The 15,195-nt window shown below is 39.6% G+C and overlaps 1 protein-coding gene and 1 long non-coding RNA gene across 3 annotated transcripts in view; one reads left to right on the top strand and one right to left on the bottom strand.

The window, feature by feature from the left end:
• LOC102016013 overlaps nucleotides 1–9,896 on the bottom strand; it is a 20,458-nt gene extending 10,562 nt beyond the window's left edge. Inside the window, exons 1-2 of the long non-coding RNA XR_259432.1 lie at nucleotides 9,454–9,896; nucleotides 1,734–1,934 (exon numbers count right to left, since the gene is read on the bottom strand). This is a non-coding gene — a long non-coding RNA (uncharacterized LOC102016013). The remainder of the gene's footprint in view (nucleotides 1–1,733; nucleotides 1,935–9,453) is intronic.
• Anks1b (ankyrin repeat and sterile alpha motif domain containing 1B) overlaps nucleotides 1–15,195 on the top strand; it is a gene marked incomplete at its 5' end in the record, with an annotated part of 1,074,464 nt that overhangs the window by 811,955 nt on the left and 247,314 nt on the right.

The raw sequence follows: 15,195 nt of genomic DNA, 5'->3' as shown, positions 1-15,195 counted from the left end.
GGCCGGCTCCGAGGGCCTGCTCGCCCCGCCCGTCCCCTGGGCCTCCCAGCGCCTAGAAACTCAGTCTGCAGTGTCACCGGGGTCTTTGTTCTCGCGTCCCGGCCTCGGGGATTGGGTGCGGCCTACCTGGCTCTTTGGGCGCTTTTCGGCTGGGAATCTCGGTGGTATGAGTCCCAAAATGAGAGTTTAAAATCATTAATCTAGGAAGAAAGACTGTATATCCTAAAAATACTAATAATCCAATCAGTGTCAAAGATTGTGGTTAATAAATCACAAGAAATATTTTGCCTGGATAATACGAGGCCTGATGAATATTTTACTACCATGATGTATTTGCCTATTGTAAGTCACCCATTTTATATTTAAAATGAGAAATAAAGACTAGAATGTAATAAAAATAATCTCTTACTTTAAAATAGGAAATCCAACATATATTTCCAAAAACAACTTTAAATTCTGATCCAACACAAAACAAATTGCTGTAAACATTTGTTCACACAGACTTTAAAAAATTTGAAGTTATTGAATCTAATGAAAATTAAGGCTAGTAGAATGATTTTTCTAGAATAGAAGGAAAATAACTGTGTAATTGTAATGAGGACCTCCCAAAAGAAATGCCACCTGGAACCTGTGAATGTGACCTTATTAGGAAAGAGTGTTCATTAATTTAATTAAATTAAAGATTCAAGAGAAGACTATCCTGGATTATCTGGGTAGGCCCTAAACTAAGTGGGTGTCAATAAGAAGAGAAGACACACACAAAAAGGATATGCACATGAGAAGAGAGGACAGAAGCTGAGCGGATGCTGCCGTGGTCACATAGCACCTGAAGCCATGAGGAGCCAGAAAAGGCAAGGAGGGATTCTCCCCTGAAACCCTTAGTGACAGCCTGGCTCTGCTTCCCCTCCCACAACTTGCTTTCAGACTTTCTGACCTCCAGAACTGTAAGAGTTTAAATTTCTGCTTTAAGCCACCCAGGTTTTGTACTTTGTACATTGTCTTGGTTACTTTTTTCTCATTGCTGGGACAAAAATACCTGACATCCAACGTTAAGGAAGGAAAGGTTTATTTTGCTTACAGTTTGTGGAGGTTTCAGTCCATACGTGGCAAGTTACAAGGCAGAGTGGCACATGGCAGAGGGCTACAGCTCATGGCAGCAGAATACAGCAAAAAGCAACAAAATACACAAGGGAGGAAATGGCCAGAAGCACCCTCCCCCTCTCCCTTACATATGCAAACTATCCACCCCAGGGCGGGTGTAGCTCTCACATCCATAATCAATCAAACTCTAAAAGCCTGCCCCATGGCCGCATGAGGCTTTGGGGCGACACCCAGACACAAACCATAACATACATCAACCATAGGAAACTATATAATAATGTTCTTGATGTAGTAGCAGTAGTATCAGACGTGTCTGCCTGAAGGGACATTATGAGAACTGTTTAGGATTAAATTTGGTAAAGATTAGCTGTGTTTCAGCTTTGGAATGACACCACAGGTAACCAAGTTGTTTCATTAGTAGGGCAATGTCCTTGTTTGGGGGCTTCAAGCAGTTAGGAATGCCTTTAGCTTCAAGTAACTGACCAAAAAGGCTTCCATCCATACTGACATGAGCTGTGTTCGTTGACAAGTACCCTGGAAGTGTCAGTTGCTAACAGTATCATTTGGGGCCAAGGCCATTCTATCTTTTTGCTCTGCTGTCTTTAGCATCGTTTATGCTTTCATGTTCTCACCTCATGACCACCAAGTGGCTTTAGGCATCACATATCTGCATCCGCAGATGGAGGAAAGAGAAAGGATGGGGATGTGTTTCTTTTGCCAGGAAATCAAAAGCTCTTCCAGAAACCTTCCAGCAGCATCTCTTTGGTCAGACTGTGTCACACAGTTACTGTCCTTCAAGAGGATGGGAAACATGTCTGAACTTTTTGTAGACTCTATAGGAGAAAAGAAGCAAAAGTAAGGAAGTTGTGTGTATTTTCACTGGCCAGCTGATGTCTGTCACCGAGCAGTAGGTACCACTTTTGGGGAACAGTGAGCCCTCTGGGAAGGTTTTACACTATTTATCAATAATACTCAGTTGAATAAAAAAATCCTTGAACTCTGAATTCCTTGGCTTAGGACTTAGAATTGAGAAGAAAACACAGTGTTCGAAACTTCAAATCAGTATGACTTAGAAAATTTCTAGAAGGTGCAAAATGATTCTCAAACTTTCCTTATAGCCCCATCAAACTTTTAATTGTCTTCATCTTTTATCCACATACAGATCATTAAGATAATTTAGGTTAAGAACACCAAAAAAAAGAGTGAAACCTTTACATTCCTTTAAAGAATCAAAACCAAAATGCAAAATAAATAGGAGAGATCACTTTGTGACTGATTTTACTCCAGCTTTGTCTAATTTTATTCTCCCCTCGGACCTTCTGGTAGACAGAGGAGTGAGTTGGGGGAGAGACTTGGAAGTGGGATGTTTCTCTTTATTCCTTTGCGCCTCTCACTGGCATATGTGCGAGTGTTAATCAGCAGGAGCGTGTGGTGGGATCTGACCAGTTCGGTTCAGGAGATACTTACCATGTGCACACTGCGTGTCAAGCATTGTGCTAGGGAGCAGAGAGGCCCGTGTCAGCCTCCAGTGTTTCCTCTGAAGGGCTCACCCTCTGATGGGGAGAAGCAAACAGCTGCAATACCGTACAATAAGCACCGTGTTCAAGGTTTGCCTAGGGGAACCTGTAACAGGGACCTTAAAATAAGCTAACAGCAGGGGAGAGGGGTCTTCCTGGGGGAACTTTACAGTGTACAAGAGGGAAAGGAGGCCCCTGCTTGCTTGGGAGCAAGCTGCAGCTGGATTGAATGCTGACATCAGAACTGAACTCCTGTACCGTTGTTCAGGAGAGGAAAGAGAGTGGGGAGAAGCCATTGTGGTGGACAGAGGAGAAGAGAGCAGCAGTGGGCCGTGGGTCCCCATGTGCAATTATGAGGACCCAGAGAGAGAGCTCAGAAGCAGCTTCTGGGGACACAACCACCCCCACCATCGTCACAGCCCTGGTAGTGTGAGGCGCCTGCTTCCCCAGGCAGCACAAGGCTCCTCTGCCTCTTCCAGCCCCGACCTACACAGGAGCAGAGGAGGCCTGTGCAAACTTCAGCCACCCGGGCGGGTAGTGCTTCTTGGAGTGTGCCCAGCCGACTACCCCAGGCTCCCAACATCACAAACCAGGAGCAAGCCAGGCATTGTGAGACCCAGTACACAAGCCTTCCTTCTGAGCCTAAGGGAAGCAAATTTAAGGAGTAGGAATAAATTACAGTTCCCTGGCTGCTCCAGGTGACCAGGCAGACAGGTGATGAGGATCCGTTGTTACCTTCCCGAAGCATTTTCATAGTGTTGGTCCCCATCTTCCAACAGGAAGCAGAGGAGCAGGAACTCATACGTGTTCACACACTGAGAACAGGATAGGGCCTGGGTCTGTTGGAATCCAGGTCTCTTTCCACAGAGCCCTCGGCCCGCCTGCAGTTGATCTTTTTTTTTTTTTAAACTTGACTACATCATGTTTCAAGCTGCCACCTCCCAGAACTTCTGGTAAACATCAAGTACAGCTCACGCTTCTGGGTTTCTTGCCAAATGCTGGAAGAATACGCTTCTTGCACACTGTTAGGTTTCTGCAGGAGAACCTCCTCCACGCCGTGCTTTATGAGTCCACCCACTGTACACAGTGATGGCCTTACCGCCCCCGGCCCTGTGTCCCTGATGAGCACCTCGATGCAGACTGTGCGGGGTTGAGGGGAGGCGAGCTACAGAGTGTAAGCAATTCACCTTCCCACAGAGGTCACCGGTGCACCTGCCGGGTGGCACCGCCCCCCCGCTACTTCCTGGGCTTCATCACCACCTCCCTCTTCTCCTGAGCGGTGGGAAGGCTGGTAGAGCCCTTCCCCACTGGAAGCAAAATCCCGTCCTTGTTCACATACAGCATGTGGCTTAGGGGGGAACAAATAGAAAAGGTGGTTTTATTAGATATTTACCATGTTAATAATAGATCTCTGCTTGTACAATCTGTACTTGGCTGGGGAAGTGGGGATTTTCTTTTCCAGTGCCAACAATCCCACCCCAGAAGAGAAGCAGCAGGAATCAGCACATAGCAGCCTACTTCCACGACATTTTTGGTATAATCACCTACAGTTGGTTAAACCAGCAAAGTCTTGTATTTCTTTTTTATTACAAAAATAATTATGCATATTTATAAGTAGCTTTGCTTTTTGAGCACAGATGAGAACTACAACTCCCAGTTTGGAATTTTCTCTGGTTTCTTTATATTGTTTTCTGTCTGCTGCATGAAAATCTCTCTGTTAATGAATGTGGTTGCAATTAAGGGCACCCATGAACCCTTTGAAAGATAAAATATCATTTAGTGTGCATCAAAAGGTACATACAAATCTCCTGGCTGTACCTTTTCTAATTGTTCATTCTTTGACAAACAACTGAAGTTCATAGTGAAATAGATGACAACCTATAAAAGTAGCTTCCCCAACCGTGAAAAGGAAACAAGTTAGTCACATCTGAGCTACTTCAGATATGGAGCAAGGAGAGGATATAGGTAAAAATTTCCACATTATTTAAATTCTGTTATCCTTTTGTATAGATATGACTTTGTTTTCCTCATCCAAGGATTCTTTTTATTAAAGTAACCTTCATAGGTGATGATATTCTGAAATTCAAGAAGGAAATAATTCAAAGGAAGAAGACTTATAATTTTCAACTCAGTGACAAAATTTTCCCTTTAACCTTGGGTCTCATTATCTCCCTGACATGTGGATCCATACACAGAATAAAGCCGAGAGGAGGACTCAGGACATTTATAGAAGTACCTGAATGGGAATAAATGCATAATACAAACATGCATTTTAAAACACACCACCCCCTAGGGGGCTGGGGATTTAGCTCAGCGGCAAAGCGCCTGCCTGGCAAGCGCAAGGTCATGAGTTCGGTTCCCGGTACCGGAAAAAAAAAAAAAAAAAAAACACCACCCTCTGAAGCTAAAGTAGTTGGTACAGTGTTTCCCACACACTCCTGTTCCCTGAAGCAAAACCTTTTTGTTAGCAATGAGCAAAAACAAGAACTGAATGCTCATCACTCATGACCTTTGCCATTTCTAACAATAGAGAATGAAATTCATACTCTGCAGTGTTTGGCTTTCAGAAGTTGTGGAAGGAATAGAAAAGTATGAGGATGTACATAACAACAAAAAATGTTTAATGAACTCTCTTATATGAAAATCACTTCTAATTGCTTTATATATAGATAGATAGATCATTTAAAAATTTAAATAATGTACTTTGATTGGGATAACTATAATAAATGACGTGGACACAATTTTAAATGAGGAATATTTTTGGGGATTAGCATTAAAACTATATTTTTCTCCATTGTTGCTGAACAGAAGATTAACAACATATCCCTTGACTGCAAAGTATTTGTGAAAGTCCATAAAACCTTTGAAGCATACATATCCTAGAGCAACTATGGCAATAATTATAGCAACTGACATTTTTAAACCACCTTGGAGATAATGCAATAAAGTATATCTTCCACAGAGTCATTTCTTTCCAATAATACAATTTTAGGAAGGCAAGGTGAGTGTTCCTTTTGTGCATTGCTTAGGGAAACTGCAGCTCAGAGATGTGAAATAAATTGCCCAAGGCTGATGCAAGAAGACTTAGTGGTCGTAAGGTGGGTCTTGCTTCTTTGGCGTAAACTTTTCATCCATGGAGTTGACAATATCTTCAATTCAGGAGAATATCCCACTCTATTAAAATTATAACATGCTGGGAGTCCTGTGCAGCCTCCTGAGCAGCCATGAAACTATTCAGCAAGTCTTTGACCTCACTAATTTCCTTATCTGGACAATGAAGGATTTGGATATCTGCTACCTAAGAACCTCTAATTCTTATCACTACATGACAGGCCCTTATATAACTGTTGAATAAATTCCATTGTACTATTTCTGACACTTATTACAGCATTAGCTGCAGCTGAATAAGGAGACAACCGGTGCTGGAGTGATGTCTGAACTGGTTTTGAAGGACAAATTGGGGTCTCAGAGGTGAACAAAAGAGAAGGGTAATCCAGGTGAGTGAAGAAAGATCTGTACAGCTGTGTGCAGCAGTGCATCAGAAGGGAAGAATGCTAAGCTTCCAAAGCCACTAAAATGGACACTGCAGGGAGATGTGTTTGGTGCCAGAAGTGATGGAAAGAAAGAAGTTACCAGCCAGCACCTCTCCTGCCTACAAGCTCGCCAGTGCAAGGGTCCAAGGTAGGAAGGGGAGAGGCCTCCACTGGAAATCAAGATTAGATTTTTTTTGCTATTAGATGAGATAATCAATTTTGATTATTAAATTTAGATTGTGTTTTCCATCTAAAATGACCACAGCTTTTTTTTCCACCTAAGAGTGACTAGAACTTCCCACAGGAAAAAAACAGTGCCACAGAATAAATTTATATATTTGGGGAAGGGGAATTGCCTTGTACTACTTTTACAACCATGAATCATGCATGTTTAACATACTTGTTTTATATCCATATATGAGTCAACCACCTACAAGTAAGTAGAGTAAAACATCATTAACTCTTTTCTTTCTAATAGACGGAATAGTAACACCTCAAGGTATTGTTCTGTGGCACTACTTTTGTTCACTATTGTAAATGCAGAAGTTTGGAATCTCACCTCAGTTCATGCTCAAATACTGATTTCAGAATAAATGCCTGACAAATTTTTTAATGATTTTTTGCCTCTTTAAAAAAAATTTTAATTCTGTAACCCAACATACCCTTCCCTTTTCCAGACGTCAGTTAACTGAGAGTTCTGACTAAGTGGGTTTGAATAATTGAAAGTTGACTACATTAACTCAGTTCTTAACTCAGCTACACAGAATTCCAACACCAGGCTGCACCCCATACCAATTAAATCCAAATCCCTAGAGTGGGGCTGGGGATTTAGCTCAGCGGCAAAGCACCTGCCTGGCAAGCGCAAGGTCGTGAGTTCGGTTCCCGGTACCGGGGAAAAACCAAAACCAAAAAAAAAACCAAATCCCTAGAGTAAGAGCCAAGCATCAGTATTTTTTAAAGGTTGCCCTGATGATTGCAATGTGAAGCCAAGGTTGAGAACAAGAGCTATTTTATTTAACCAGACAAGGATTAGTATAAAATTGGCTTCCTGTTTTCATTAGAATATATCCATTATGTATATTACCCTGATAAAATGTTTAATGGTGTATCAAAATAAATTCTAAAACACAGATCATGAAGACAATGAAATGAGCTTTTTGATCATCGCTATTCAATTTAGATGGAAGTCAAAATATTGCCATGTTAGTCAGTATTTATAGTACTGGTCTCCCAATAAATAGTGAGGGCAATCTATGCATAAGACATGTAATAACAGTTTGATACTGATGAATAGTAATTTGATCGCTAATGTTGCACACAGTGAATTAGTGGTTATGTTTTTGGTCAAGCTTTTTGACAGTGTGCTTTAAGTAAATGTATAAAAAAAATTGTGTAGAAAATATCTTAGATATATGTCCAGTAATAAGACTCAGGAAATTATACAGTAATGGACATATTAAATATTAGAAAGATCTCATTATTCTATGCAGATTGTTTTGATAATTTAATGTTAATGTAGAAAAACATATTCAAGAAGATTAAACCTGAGTCTTATGTAAATAACCTTTTCTAGATCTGTTTTACTGAAGCCAAATGAGAAAAGTCAGATACACGAAGATCCAAACTTACAAAACTTGTAAATTAGGGAGTGATCATTCACATCACAGAAAGGATTTTCTGCTTTACAAAAGAATTCAGCCCAGCATTTCTTTAACTACAGACACCATAGATTTATACAACACATATTCTCCTAGATGCTGTTAGTACACTGTGGGATCCTAGCTATTTTAAGTAGTCCTATGGTGAAACCTTTTGTTATGCAAATTTATCTCTCTAATTGATCTGTTTTGTATATGTGTAATTTTCCCCATAACTTTGAACTTGCGAGAGTATGCTTCCCTTGTGAAAACAGCCCCTACATTTAAGTTTAGGCTTGGGAAAACAATGGGCTTCTTGTTTGGGCAGCATGGTAGAGTAATTAGTTACCCTGAAAATACGTTAAAGACATCTGGAAAATCTAGATAAAATACTAGTTTTTAAAAAATTTTAATGCACTTCTGAGCTAGAAAGGAAATAAATCGCTCTGTAGGGGATAGAGACTTAACAGAAAACTGAAACAAAGCCCAGATCTGTCTGACTCTCTGCTCTTGGGGAGAACCCTGCACCTAATCCAGAGGCTGTGTTTTAACATCTCTGAGGAGCCGGAGAACAGACCTTCGGCCCTGTCAAAGAGGGGAGTTAGAACAGAGGCTACTCACGTAGCCTGAACCCTAGAAGAGCCTCACGTTAAATAAAAACATTAATGTGGACAAAATTACCTGCCCATTGGCATAAGAAGTAACAGGTTAATTTGTCTTTTCAGCCTGAGTTCAGAGTTAGGGAATAGAGGTTCTTCCTGAGAGACCGGAGCCATAGCAAGCACCTCATTTTATGTTTGAGTTATTGGTCTAGAAAGCCCCAAGCTGAAAAATTTACATGAAAATTGATCGCAGGCAGAGATGCCTCAGGGATACTGTTGCTGAACCCAAACTTAGATTTATGTGCCAAGTACACAGCAAGCAGCAAACACAGAACACTGTGCTCAGAGTAGAGGAAGTTTACCCAAGAAGGTACCAGCTGAGAAGACGGAGGACAGGCCTCAAATCTGTCTCTCCCCAGCATGCATGATGAGGGTTATATAAGAGAAAAGGGCGCAGAAGGAGGTGCCTGGGAGGAAACCAGTGGTTTCACAAGCCTCAATAAAATCAAAGTCTTCAGACATTTTGTCATTAGTGGGCATCTGGGGAACCACTGAGCAATCTATGGATCTATAAGATAAGCTTGTAAACCATCTTGTGATTTCTTGTCAGTTCATTCTTCTGCAAGGAAGACAACAGGGTTATCTACTGATAACTGTAGGAATTGGAATGGGGACTATGCACACAAGGAAAGAATTGCTGCTTGCTTTTAAAATTTTAACTAGGGAAGGAGTATTGTTTAAGCCTCTTACAAGAGAAAATCGCTTATTAATTTTGTTATGGAAGCTTAGTTACAGTGTTCCAAGAAATAAACTTAAATCATCTCTGGAGAAACATACCTTCAATTACACTAGCATGGTATTATGTCTTTATACAATGTCAACTTAGTTAGGCTGGGGCTGTGTTTCTCAGAATTCCTTTCCTTGCATGTTTCCCCATTAAAATTGGCCATACAGCATGTTGGTTTGAGAATCGAAAGGCACAAATACAGAAGCAGCCATATTTGCACTCTGAAAGGCAATACAGAACACCAGGCATTGGCAGTTTACACACGTGTTTGCTAACCTGTTAACCACCTTGTTGTCCTTGAGAAGCCCCAACACCGGCAGCTCTCTGGCTTCCACTGAATTTCTTCCTTTGACTTCCCCTAGTCCTGGGCCAAGTATGGGCACAACTCCATGGAGAAGAGTTGAGACTTCTCTGCAGGTAGTCAGCATCGTTGAAATTAAGGATCCCGACAGTCAGTGTGTTAGCTTTCCATTACTATCACAAAATACCTGAGATAATAAGCTAATGAAAAAGAAAGACCTATTCTAGCTCACAGTTTTAGAGAGTTCCACCCATAACTGAATGTCCCCAACTGCTTTTAACTTGTGGAGGCATGGTGCATCATGGCAGGCACCTCATGGCTAAGTGTGAAAGAGAGAGAGGAAGTGTCAGGGTCCCACTGCTCTCAAGAGGATGCCCCCAGTGACTGAAAGACCTCCCAGTAGGCCCTGTCTCTTCAGGTTTCCGCCACCTCCTGACAGAGTCTCACTGGGACCACGTCTTTATGACATGAGACTTTAGGGCACAGTCCAGATCCAAACTATAGCAATCCCACTCCAGTTTGTCCTCCTGGGTTCTATTTTGTCACTGGGTTTCTATTGTGACCTTGCGGACTCCAGTTTGTCCTTGCCATCTCCCACTTCAAATCCAGCTGTCACTCCTGGTTGCCTGCCTGGCTGGCCTGTAGTGACCTCAGGTTCAAAACCACATCAAAAGGCAGCAGTCCGGCACAGACTTCCTAACCAGCTCCCCAGTTGCCCGAGGTCTAATTCCTTTAACAAATCCATTACTCTGTTTCATTTACAATGATCTGATGCTCTGTGCATCCTCTTACTGCTACACATAGGATTCCTTCAGGTGAATTCTAAGTTAAGCAAGAGCTCACAAAATTACAAAACACACAAAGAAATTCTACCTTATCTGTGTGAATAAACAATAAAAATAATGACCAGTAATGGTAATGTAAAAGCAATATACCAAACATTGATAATATTACCATGTGAAAGGTTGGACACCAATAGCATGTAAAATAAAGGGGGCCTATCCCAGGAACTTATGATAGTTTAACATGAGAAAAGGCTACTGTGTAATTCCTTATAGTGAAGGATTACAGGCCAAATATACAAATTATTATATCCACAGACCAAGAACTTCTGACAAAATTCAATACAAATTCATAGTAAAATATTCTTTAAATTAGGAATTGGAAGACAGTTTCTTTTTTTTCCCCTAAATAAAAATTTTTACGTGATTTTTTTAAATTTTAGTTTATTAGTACGTGTGTGTAGTACATAATGTTTACATTCCTCGTGGGAAGTTGGTACACGTACACAACACATCTGAGTTTTTTTCTTTGTCCCCTTTTTCTTCCTTCCGTTCCCTTTCCACCCCTGCCTTGAGCCACTTCCTCTTGTCAGTGCGTGTCTGCCGTACGTGATGCTTACGTTCTGTGCGTGACATTGGTGCACTTGCATAACACACGCCAACTCCTTTTATCCGTCCCTTCTCCCTTCCCTCCTTCCTTCCTTCTTCTGGAAAATGATAAAAGAAAATGGGGGTCCATATGTGGGAAGGCTTAGGAATAAACACAGTACTATTTCTGTCCGCATTACGTTTTGTAGAATTCAGTCAGTCAACTGGCAAAATGAAGGGGAGGAAAACGGGGAAATATGTAGCTGTGTGCTGGGAAAGAAGAGGAAATAAGGCTTTGTAAGCATCTCTATCTCTCCTACATTGTCTAAGTAGAAAGTTCAAGAGAATCTTACACCCAAACTTATACATCTGTTAGAAAATTTTGACAAGACTGGTTACTAAGGTTGGATATTTGCATAATATAAGAACTGTCAATTCACACAAGAGAAAATTCAAATGACTTAATAAACATATGAAAAAGATGCTCCACAGAAAACTGTAAATTAAAACAACAGTATGAGTTGATTTCAGACTCTTTAGATTATGAAAAAAATGTAAAATGTTGATAATACCAACAAGGCAGGAAGTCTCACATATTATTTGATTGAGACAGTATTTATTTTGATATATCCACAAGTACAATCAAGCTACAGCTATTTTGTCACTTTAAAGAAATTTATGATGTCTGTTCTCATCCATTTTGGTTGATCATAAAATGTCATCCTTATCGGGCAACTTCATTTTCTTTATTTCAGAGTTCTCAGCAGTGAAAGCAGGAAAACCTTGTGAGCCCTGTGACCTGATCATATTTAGACAGTCCTTGTGATTTGTCTTTCTTTTGAAAGGCTCTTGCTTTAACAGAAACTACTGATGTTTCTAATGCCTCCAAATGAGAAACAGTCACTAGGTGTTTCTTACATCCCCAGAAAGCTATCCTCTGCGATGCAAAAGCTGCTTGCACTACCCTTATCCTGTAAGTGAATTTTCCTCTTTTCTATAAAATTTTGAACCCTGTTCCCAAAACATATGCTTTATCAATTTCTAGTGGCAACACATTGGCTAATCTTTTATTGGTGCTGTATTTTCCAGGAATAAAAGAAATCTTCCAGAGTCAGTAAGTAAAAGACAGGTCACAATTTAGCGTAGTGGGGAAAACATGGGCTTTGGAACAATATATTTATGAGTTGAAATTCTGGCTCTACTTCTCACTAGTTTGGAGATCTAGGCAAATCTTTTAACCTGTGCAAAAAAGAGGTAAATTGTATACTTCAGAGAATCGTCATGAAGATTAAATGCAGCATACATAAAGTTTTTGGGGGTGTAGGTATCCGTACATGTGAGCTTGCCTCTCCTGTTGTTCATTCAATGTGCCACTCTTACTAATGTTCAGGCCTATGGTTTTGCAGGCCTGGCACTTAGCAGTGGTGAGATTTATTTTAACCATCCACTCGCCCTTTCTCTGCTCTTCCTTGGAGGCTTACATTTTGCCTCATGTTTTTTCTAGTCTTTAAACTTCAGATGAAATAAATTGTGTTCTAATGAACTTGCTAATTAACACTAATAACAGCTTCCTACATGCAATTTCTTTTTATCTCTCATTCTTTTAGCAAACCAAGGACCATATATAAGTTTTAATTCATATGCCAAGTAATAATAATGATGATGATGATGAACAATTCTGCTTTTGATGAGAAAATCATAAATTTAATACAAATTCAAAATCACTAATGAATGCACATTTTAATCATTGACTACAGGAAAAAATATTATAAAACTTCCATTAAGGCTAATGCTACTGTTTTGTCAGGTTTTTAATTTTGAATATCTTGTCTCGTTTTAATAAATCACTTAAATCTGGGTGGTAGTCTGTCAACTGCATTTTAATTCACTTAGCCCAAAGTGCTGTCAATGTTCCCAGTTTCGGGCTAGATAAAATTAATAATAGATAAAATATTTTTGTGCTAATAGGTAATAATAGAGAAATAAGCCAGTCACAAAAGGACAAGTATTTTTCCACTTACATGAGGTACCAAGAGTTGTCAAATTTATAGCCAGAAGGAGAGGAAAATGGAAAGTTAGGGTTTAGTAGATGCAGACTTTCAGGTGGGGACAGTGAAAAGGTTCCAAAGATGAACAACGCCTAATGAGTAATGATGTGAATGTGTTGCAGAATGGTACACTGAAAAGTGCTGTGAGGGCCGGGGTATAGCTCAGCGTCATAAGCACCTGCCTGGCAAGCGCAAGGTCCTGAGTTCAATCCCCGGTACTGCAATAAAGAAAGAAAGAAAGAAAGAAAGCATGAAGTGACAACTTTTAGATTGATAGATAGATGATAGGTAGATGATTGATAAATAAATAAATAGATAGATAGAATCCCTACCCATACATACAAAATAAAAAGAGAAATTTACAAAGAGAAAATCCAGGCTTTAAAACCACAACAGGTAACGCATATTTCATTACACCACCAGGAAATTCTTTCAATTTGATAATTACTTCTCAATTATTTGTCTGTTTTTTCACAATTGTGACATTCATGGTGATGAATCTTACTTTTTAAACGTTGGAACCCTGAAAGTTGTGTGAGACTTACTAAAGTTTAACCCTTTTAAGTAGTTTTAGGCACAAACTTCCAAAGTGCAGCTGCGCATTGGTTATTGGAATGCCTTAGTTATTTCCCTGAACTCTCCCAAAACATTTATAAAATTTGCCTTCATATTAGAAAAAGTTGGACACTCATGTAAAGTTCATGCCTACACAATCCTTAGAGAAAGAGCTTAGATTGAAAGATATTTAGTGTCACTCTTTTAAAAATATATTTTTAATGTCTTGATGCTACAGTCAAAAATCAAATCTAATATTGTTTTATGGTTGTATTTTTATTTTAAGTACAGAAGAATATGCATTTAAGGTAGCCCTCTGTCAACTATTTCACATCATACAATACTTGAAAATGCCTACTTTGATGATCCAGATATCACTGGACTCTTCCAAATATTCCACAGTTGCAGTCACTGGGCCACCAAATACCACTGCCCATTAATGCCTTGTCTCTTCTATTTGAATTTTTAAGCATTTCTAATTGACTTGTTTGAATTCACACATGACTCTAAATTACTGAGGTTATTAACTGTAGCAGATACATTTAAAATCAGAAGCAAACTTACATTTTAAATACGTAATATATAAACTTGAACATAACCTGCAGACATTTTTAAAGATAGACAAATCTTTGGCAAAGTCACTCATGACAATCCCCAAGTTCAATAGAAAATTAAATGTTAGACCCACAAGCTCTATGCAAAGATGCTGAGCTGGTTTGTGAAAAGTGCTTGCACCCAAAGAACACAGTAGCACAAATGACAGATGACACACGTTTGCTTTGCCACCGCCATGCAGACAAGTTCTATCAACACTGTGTCTCACAACAACAACACAACATAATATTGCTCTACATGGAAATACTCTTAGATTAATCATCCCTCAGTGTGTCTATGAGTATAAATGTCAGAGGAGCTGTAGGAGTTTCATTCAGTTGACCTGGTAATTTTAAAGACAGTCCTTAGAGCATTCAGTGTTGTACTTTGTATACACCTAACATGTTTTAGCTATAATTTTATCTTCCTATAAAATATTTGAGTTCAACCACCTCTGCATCATTTCCAATTTTTTTTTATTACTTGTTACTGTCTTTGATTATTTGATCAATCTTACATTCTTACATCTCATGGACTAAGCAACTTCATTGAAGATAACAGTATGTAAGGTAGCAACCATTGTTAATTCCTATCATTTTGTTCAGAGGGCATTTATCGTTTTTTGTGTTGTTTTGATTTTGCTTTCATTGTTGTTTTGTTAGTTCTTTTACTTTTTAAAATAAAAAAATATTTGATTAAAAAATACAGAAGAATTGAAGGAAAACAGTACCAAAATGTTGGTACCCGTTCTTCTCTTGATCAGACTGCATTTGATTGCTTTCATCATGAGAGAGAGAAATTGGTCAGCATTTTCCAAAGGCCCTTGGAGTTCATATGATCTTCCTTCACTGCTTCACAAAAACTCACAAGCTGTGATGCTCTAAATTTCACAAGCACACTTAGTCTTTTACAAAGGAAAATGCTGTCTTTATATATTTTTTAATCTTTTGACATGTGTTATGGTTGAAACATTGTGTCAACTTGGGGAGTCTAGAGGTTTGGCTAAGTGACTCAGCAGGAAGCCAGGGTGCTTACTTTGTGTACATCCTGAGCCTGTGGAAGAGGAGGGCATGGAGATTATGTGAGAGCTACACGCCCCTTAGGTGGGGGTAGCCTGTTTACAAAGTAAGGCAGGGAAAGAAGCTGCTTG

This window comes from Chinchilla lanigera, unplaced genomic scaffold, assembly GCF_000276665.1.
Source record: "Chinchilla lanigera isolate Chin_1 unplaced genomic scaffold, ChiLan1.0 scaffold00004, whole genome shotgun sequence".
NCBI lineage: Eukaryota > Metazoa > Chordata > Mammalia > Rodentia > Chinchillidae > Chinchilla > Chinchilla lanigera.
Note: the sequence above shows the minus strand (reverse complement) of the source record. Positions and strands in the feature narration are given on the sequence as shown.